This window comes from Halichoeres trimaculatus, unplaced genomic scaffold, assembly GCF_033239565.1.
Source record: "Halichoeres trimaculatus isolate MK-OKI-2021-1 unplaced genomic scaffold, fHalTri1.1 fHalTri1_scaffold_5, whole genome shotgun sequence".
Classification (NCBI taxonomy): Eukaryota; Metazoa; Chordata; class Actinopteri; order Labriformes; family Labridae; genus Halichoeres; species Halichoeres trimaculatus.
Window position 1 is genome coordinate 31302796 of NW_027437183.1, and position 8695 is coordinate 31311490.

At 41.6% G+C, this 8695-nt stretch overlaps 1 long non-coding RNA gene across 1 annotated transcript; it reads left to right on the top strand.

The window, feature by feature from the left end:
* The first annotated feature begins 5240 nt into the window (after positions 1–5240).
* On the top strand, positions 5241–5861 carry LOC141790078 (uncharacterized). Its single transcript, XR_012598257.1, has 3 exons — positions 5241–5370; positions 5505–5633; positions 5787–5861. It is a non-coding gene; the product is annotated as an uncharacterized LOC141790078 (long non-coding RNA).
* The last annotated feature ends 2834 nt before the right edge of the window (positions 5862–8695 follow it).

Sequence of the window (8695 nt, forward strand, 5' to 3'; positions counted from 1 at the left end):
TTTCAAGGCACAAGGGGGTCCAACCTGGTACCAGCAACGTGTACATAATAAAGTGGCCGGTGGGTGCAAATATGGTAGCGCAAACAGAATACATTTGTAAGCTAAGCTGTATGAAATAGATGGTTGAGCAGGAATCCCAATTGCTGCTTCTGAGCTGAACTCACATCAAGAAGGGAACAGTGAGGAGCCATGTGTCAGTATGTGTCAGTCCAATAGACATGCACCATATAAGCTCTCAGGTTGTCACGAGAGTGTTTGGTGCTGCTGTGCAAAATGCCAATTTTATGTTTTAGCTCAGTTATTTGAGCAAATACCTCACATGCATTGTCTGCAGAACACTATACAACAATTCTCAAATCTATGTTTAACTTTGCTGATCTCTCCTTCATAAATACACTAATAATGGTCTGGGGGTTTTCTCAGGGTCTTCTATGAGACAGATAGGGCTTGTTCCACTGAGTGCTTCCAACTTTGTTGAAACACTATGGGCCCTTGTATTTTGTTCTACCATGTCTGAGCCTCTAAAAAACATCCAGAGTCCATTGTGGCATTATCAGACCAGTTTGGATTAACCCCGTCATCTTGATCCTGCCTCAACTGAACTCTTCTGAGGGGACTTATATAGTGGTCTGATTTCACAAGGACTGACTGCTTTAAAACTGTGGTTAGTTTCACCAACTTTATGGCAACCAAAGCCTGATGGTAGCTAAGAAAATGCACCAATCCTGTCATTAAAAAGACCCTTATTTATTTCCAGTTGGAGGTGAGATTCAAACAGTGTACCTACGTATTCATGTGATCTTTTCCTGTAACTCTTCAGTGTTCCTGTGCTGCTGTTCTGTCTGACGTCTCAAAAGGTTATTTGTGTTAGGAAACACTTAAACTCAAGAAAATTTTATCACTCTAAGAAATTCCATCTAAATGAGTTTCCTTAAGAGCCAGTACTTCACCTGAGAAAAGAAACAGCTAAGAGAAATGGACCATCAAGGGTGACAGGTCACAGTCTTTTGGCAGAGACTACACGTTTCAGAGTGAGACTAAAAAACACTATTTACTGAAGCTCTCTCCTGTCTGTCAAAACAATAATGATACAAATTAGAGCCACAAATGAACCTGTCTACTGATGGATTGTTCTGCATCATATTAAAGGATGATGAAAGTCAGCAAATACAAGTGAGCATTGGTGTGCAGATTCCCATGCTGGTTGTGTAAGTAAGTGAGAGTTCTGGGCCTAATTAGGGTCCTCCCTTGAAGGGAAAGGGCCCCTCTTCTAGCACAGCTAGTATTTGGTCCTTTTCTTACCTCTTTTTGTTGTTCTTCTTCTTTTTCTTTTCTTCTCTCCACTCTATGAGCTCTAATTTGACCCCCTAAACATGCACGAAACTCACCAAAATTGGCAAACACCTCAGGATCAGCAAAAAATTAGATATCATACTAGACTTGACCCCCAACATCCCATAATTTTCTCTCTAGTGCCACCTAGGCACACAGCAACGGCCCTTGCAGCTAGTAAGAATGTCATATAGATATCAAACTAACCTACCAATTTTTTGTCTCATTGAGACTCAAAATTCATACAATGACACCCCTGACTTATCTCAAACAGGAAGTCAGCAGTTTGCCTTTCAAAGTAAAATTTTGACACATTTTTACCCTTTCTTCAAAAATTATCTCCTCCGAAACCACAAATGGTATCGGCTTGAAAATCACTGAGATGACAGACTAGACCCTGCTGTACAAAAGGTTTTCAAACAACGAGCCCTCAAAGTCGGTGAACCCCAAAGAAGCCCTCTCAGCTCCCTCCATTAGAATCAATAGAAGCAGCTCCATGGAAGTTGTAGCATTTGGGTTTCTAGACAAAAAAGTAAACGTTGTACAGCTTTAAAAATGACATGGATGGATTCCTGAAAAAATTTACTGCAAAAATATCATATTTTTTTCGTAGATTTGTGTAAAATTGTGTCATCCATGATGACTTGTTTGCAAAACTTTTGTGAATGTCACTCCCTCTGCAGCAGTTGCTGATGATGTCACACACTCATAAGGAGTTCAGTGCAGCTGGTCGTCTGACTCACTGAAGGAAGGAAAATGCTCTTTTTCCCTTACACACAAATTCTAAAGGGATCTTGACATTGGAGGTAAAACGGCCAAGACAGACTGGCATGAGGGACGGGCAATAGTGCTAGGACCCATCAAACGCTGCTTGCAGCTTTAATTCACAAAAACACTCTCCATGCACCTCAACTTGTGCAAAAGATCCAAATTATAGATTTTCTGAATCTTATGGCAGAAACTACTTAAAAAAAATTGTGACAGGGCCATGTTGACCTCTTTGTAGAATTCCCTCTTCTTTAACAACAGTCTGTAAATGTATGGGGACTGAGGAGACCAGTCTCTGGAGTTTTAAGGGGAATGTTGTTGTTCTAGCTGCTCAACAGTCCTGGGTCTTCTTTGCTGGATTTTTAATTTGACGATACATTATATTTATTTAACTGGTCAAAGGTCTGTACTGCAGGCACGACCAGTTCAGCACCTGGACTCCTCTACTACAGAGCCATGCTGTTGGAATGGGTACAGTATGTGGTTTAGTATTGTGTGGCTGAATATGTAAGGACTTTTCTGAGGAAGCTGTGGTCTGGATGGGAGCATGAGTTGGTCTAAAGCTCGTGTTCACCTTTCAGTGTTGATGGAGCCTTTCCAGGTGTGATAGCTGTCCATGCCATAGGCACTAATGTGACCCCCACAGTTTCAGAGATGTTGGCTTTGAACTGTGAGCTGATGACAGAACGAAAGATCCCCCTCCTCCTTAGAGCAGAGGACACAGTGTCCATGGTTTAAATAAAGAGTTTTAAATTTGATTGGTCTGACCATAGAACAGTTTCCAATTGGGCTCAGTCCATTTCAGACAAGTTCAGATCCAGAGAAGACCACAGAATTTTCAGATCCTGTTCACAAATGGTTTCCTCTTTTCATGGTACAGCTTTAACTCCCATTTGTGGATGGCACAACGAACTGTGTTCACAGACTATAAGAGGCAGTGTCTATGTAGGCAGTGATCTCCACTACAGAGCCATGTCTGGTTTGTGTGCAGAGCTGGTTGAGGGCCCAAAGTTCACGGGCTTCCAACATAGAAATCCAAAGTCTTCCCAATTTTCAGCTGAGGAACGTTTTTCCTGCAAGTGTTTCACAGACTGTCGAACCTCTGTATATCTTTACTCCTGAAGGACTCAGCCTCTTTAAGATGTTCATATCCAGTCACCTCTCTGACCTGTTTCCAGTTAAGCTTATGAAGAGAGACAGAGAGATAAACTTTATTCCAGACTCATGGTCCACACTACAGAAACTAAAAAAACACAAATACACAAACAATTAAAACAATTAAAACCTCTAAACTTTTAAGAGGCAGTCATACCAGTGCTTCCAAAACACAAATGAGTATCTTACATCGCTATATACAGGGCTGGAACAATACAAAATCACCACATTAACAGAGTCATTCATTATTACTTGCAAAATGCTCCTACAACTGTTTCTTATTAAAAGTGCTAAAAGTTACTTCTTTAAGCCTTTTGATGCCATTATCGCAACATTTTTGAGAGGTGTTGCTGGGATCAAATTCAAAATAGGCAAATATTTTGTGTGAAAAAGTAATCATCTCACTGTAAAAATCTATGTTGTCTATGTTCTATTGACAATTAAATGTGGATTTATGGGATTTGCAAATCATTAATCTGTATTTCATTTTACACAAGGTCCTAACTTTTTGTAACTGGGGTCGTGTTTAAATTTTCAGCCTTGATATCAGATGGAGAACAGAAGTTGTTTGAAGAATGTGTTTAGTCTTATGTATATGAGTGTACGAACATGTTTCAGGACATATTTGCTCTTAGTTTTTCTCGTTCCTCAAAACATCATTGAACAAATTTTCCAGCAAATATTTTTTTAGAGCAGCCTTTACTAAAAGCTGTTGAAATACGTTCGTCAAAGCTGATTGCAGTATCAATATTGTCCTCTGAGGGCCTCGTAGTATGCAAATTTTTGAGCCCAAACATCTGTTGAAAGTATAAAAAGAGCGTTTTATGACCATGACTTCACCACATCTCAGCAAATCCAGTCTGATCTGATCATCAGAACAAGGTAAGGGTTTGGTTTTAACTTCTACTCCACAATTTACTTCATATTATATTTTCTTGATCTGTGCCACACTGTGCTTATTCATTTACAATAATAGATGTAAACTAGAAGACATTCACCAACAACAGGGAATCAGATATTGTTAAGTTCCAGCTTCAGAGATGATTTCCCCAAAGGGACGTTTGAGAAGTCATGTGGTGAAGCTTCTCTCAGTCCTGTCTTTCTCTCAGCTCTATTAGTTCAGATGACATTTCTCTTTCTGGCTGTTCAAATGGATCACTCTACTCTCATGCTATGCAAACATTTAGCTCTTTCTGTTTCCTGCAGATGGCACTCACTTTTCAACTCATTTTGCTCCTTGGCTTGAGCAGTGGACTGTGGATGGGAATAGATGTAAGTCTTGTTGGATTCTTCTGGAGCTCTGTGGGCTGTGCTGTGTGCTCCAACTACAAACATCTGATCACAGATAATATTGGTCATGTTAGGGAAATTTCCAGAAACTCTTCAATCAGATTTTAAACCATATATTTTGGGAAAGTGAACATGTTTATTGAAGACCGATGGATCAAAACTCCTTCAGTGGGCTTTGCCACGGTTCCTTTAATTTTCTTTCTTCTTTTTTTTTCCCCTCTAACAATCAAACTGATTAAAGTGTTTTTCTTGTGTTCACAGGCGGACTGTAAATCAGGTAGGTACTGGCCTCTCTGTGTCATAATGGAGTCATATTTAGTGTCTGCAGCCAAGCATCAGATGGTCTCCAGCTGTCAAAGTGCTCTGAAGGCCTGAGCTGGTCTCAGTTCTGGTTCCAGTCTGTCCTTGAAATAGTGCTGTATAGGTTGTCTGAGCAGCAGCTGGAGATGAAGCCGTGTTCAGGTTGAGTCCAGCTGCAGCTTCCAGCAGCTCTATCAGCTGTGATGTAGTTTAAGAGAGAAAATAAAGTGGAGGGAGGAGTTTGAGGTGATATCCTCTAAAAACACACACAGGGCTCATAGAGCACACTCTCACAGTCAGAGACCAGAGGGTTTGATAACTCTCCATCCTTTCTCAGTCAGCTGATTTGCACTTCCTGTATTATTTATCTGTTTGTATTTAAAGGATCAGCAATGTTCATTGTCTTTCCAACATTACATTTCTGTCGTTGAAGACTGCTGCGTAAGATGCCCTGAAGGTTGGAGTCGAAATTACTCTCGCTGTTACAAGTTTTTTAAAGGCCCGAAGGACTGGAGTGATGCTGAGGTACTCATAACACTGTATTTACTGCATGTCTTTGTTTCAAGAATCTTTCTGATGTTAATATTTTCTCTAACCCTTTATTTGGTGATTTTATTTCTGCTTCTAATTCTGCCTCTCACTTTGTTTGCTCACTTTAGGATACATGCATAGATATGGGTGGTAATCTGGCTCCAATTCGTGACAATGAAGTCGATGGTTTCAGAGATTTTGTGAGAAACGTAACAGGTGGACCAGAACGATGTTGGTTTGGAGCCTATCAAATGAACGTGAGTGAATCATGTCAGATTATTGATATAAAGAGAGATTGAATGAAAGTCACTGCAAAGTGGAGGCACTGCAAATAAAGATAAAAACACAGACTTAAGAGGATTTGACCTTGTGCAATAAAGTGTTTTCTATCTATTTTTTTCCTTATTCAGGAGGGTAATTGGAAATTCGCCAATGGGGAGCCCTTTGCTTTCACCAAATGGGGCAAAAATGAAGGGAAAATAGGCAATAAAAAAGAAAACTGCTTGGAGATGATGCACAGAAATGCAGATGGAGGTACAGATTTACTTTTCATTGCTCTTGTGTGACTTTTGGAAAGTGTTTTTTTACACTGAATCCTTTTGAACAATTATAAACATTTTACAGAAAAAGAATAATGTGTTCCTTCAGAGGTGCTTACCTTCAATAAACACTGTCATGATGAACTAAAAAACGATTTAAGATGGTCACTCAGTGCATGTCTGATCATTTGCTGTCTTGTGTGTTTTTTCTACAGATAAGCAGCCCTTCAATGATGCTCCGTGTCACTTTAAAAAAGCCTTCATATGTGCCCGAGACCCGATACCAGCCTAAGAAAAACACATCCTCAATGATCCTGATGGAAATCTCTTCACTGCCGTTCTTGATAACATCAGTGTTTGAAGATTTTTTGACATTACGGATTATTTGAAATGTTTCAATAAATCAATTCTCAGCATTCATTATGACTCTCTTTTTGACTTCTCTGGAACACCAAAGATCAAAATGAAGATCAGCTCAGAAGTTAGGGTTAGACAAGAACAACAGATTTAACCATTTACAGATAAAAGTGAGAAAGTAACACCTGAAAAAAAAAAAAAAAACATTAGAGCACACTTAAGTAGTTTTTATTGTAGAGGGAAATTTAACCTTAGTAAATAATGCCACGACAGTCCTGACTGTAAATGAGTCTGAACAAAGTGTTAGATGAACAAAAACTAAAGCAAGTGAAACAATGTCTGGAGCTCCTCACTGCTTCTTATTCAGGTGTCTTTTCCCTTTTTTTTACTGTGTGCATTTTGAAAGCTCCTCAGCATGGTCTGACTGTTAAAAGAAGATAGCTTATGTAGACGAGCTTTTATTAACAATGTTATACAGATGTGCTGTTACTGACTTGGTTGTACACATGTGCTCATTGTGTTGGTATGCATTACAGGACACTTGAGGGAGGCTGGGGGCTCCTGGGATTTTATGGAGCACCCAGAGTAGAGAGTGACCACAAATGAAGTTAATGTTTATACCCAAAAATAAAAAGAAGTAACCGGGAACCCTAATAACTAAAGTCAATAATTCACCTGATGAGAATTGGCAAATTTAAACCCACGTCACACCTGAGGCTGGACGCTGGGGGGTGAAGCACTGATGCTTTATATGTGTATATATTCATCTCTCAATAAACCCCTACACTCAAACCCTGAGGGGCCTGCTGTCTCTCCCTGGTAATCCACCTCCACTGACCCTCCCTGGCTGTTCCCTGCGACCTCATCCTTGACCCCCTGACCCATGTTCCCGGAGTTCTCCCTGGGGTTAATGAAGGGGTTGAGGAAAGAGAGGACCGCAGAGAACTTCCATCCTTTCCCTTGCTCTGCCCCTGCCCCGCTCCTCCCTCTTATCTATCAGGCTCAAAACTCCACTGAGAAAAACACAGTTGGACTCAGCGATGACCCGTGCAGGCAAATCCAGCTGGGAACGAATGTTTACAGAACTTACCTCCAAAACCTGTCTCCTCAGCGACTCTTGCCCAAGCCTGCTCCTTTTTTTCTGATCTCTGTAGAGTACACACGTCGAATCCCATAACTCTGGATGATGACACACCGCACAGATTATTTTCTCCTCCATCTTTTGACGGGGTTGCAGCTGGAGCAGATGGCGGGAGCGTCACAGGTGATCAAATCAATGACGTCGTGGGGGAATGTCATTGCTGATTGGCTGCCACGGCACAGCCTCTTGCGAATATGTGTCGAAAGTTCAATATTTTCAACTTGAGTGTAGAGGCGTTGGATGCCCCGGCTGCCACGCCAAAAGCATCCAACATGCTGGCCGGGGCGAATCTGCATCCAAATGCGTCTTTGCATTGACTTTGTATGTAATCTCGACACAAATTAGCGTCCGGTGTGGCTGTACCATAACAGTTTCCCCACAGATAAGTGAAGGGGGCTCATTACCCACTTGATAAATGCCAGTCACAGAAAGAGACAGAGGACAGCCAGCAGCCAATAAGAGAGGGGCAATACCTGGAGAGCCAATAAAAAGACAACTCAACCTACATTTATTGGTAGAAACTCTGTTAGTGTCTATATATTGGTGCTGGTCTTAATAATCATCCTGCTTCCACCCTCTATCCTTCCTTCACCTCCTGCTCCCTCTCTCCTTCTTTTCCTCCTGCTCCCCTTTTTGGGTTTCATGGTGTTTTTGAAAGCAAAGATTTCCTTGTTTTTCAGCAAACACAGGAGGCACTTCATCCTGTAAGATGAACCTTTAATTCTGACAAAAGTGAAATTTTTTTTTAGGAATGGTGACAGATCCCATCTCTGCTTTTGCGGATGATGTGGTCCTGTTGGCCACATCGAACACTGACCTCCAGCTCACACTGGGGCAGTTTGCAGCCAAGTGTGAAGCAGTCGGGATGAAAATCAGCACCTCTAAGTTCGAGGCCATGGTTCTCAGTCGGATGAAAAAGGGTGGACTGCCCACTCCAGGTCGGGAAAGAGTCTCTGCCCCAAGTGGAGGAGTTCAAGTATCTCGAGGTCTTGATCACGAGTGAGGGGAAAATGGAGGGAGAGATTGACAGATGGATCGGGGCGTGGGCAGTGATGTGGACGCTATACTGGTGTGTTGTGGTGAAGAGAGAGCTGAGCCAGAAGGCAAGGCTCTCAATTCACTGGCCAATCTACATTCCAACCCCCACCTATGGCCACAAGCTGTGGGTAGTGACCGAAAGAACAAGATCGCAGATACAAGCGGCTGAAATGGGCTTTCTCTGCAGGGTGTCTGGGCTCAGCCTTAGGGATAGGGTTTGTAGCTTGGACATCCGTAAGAGGCT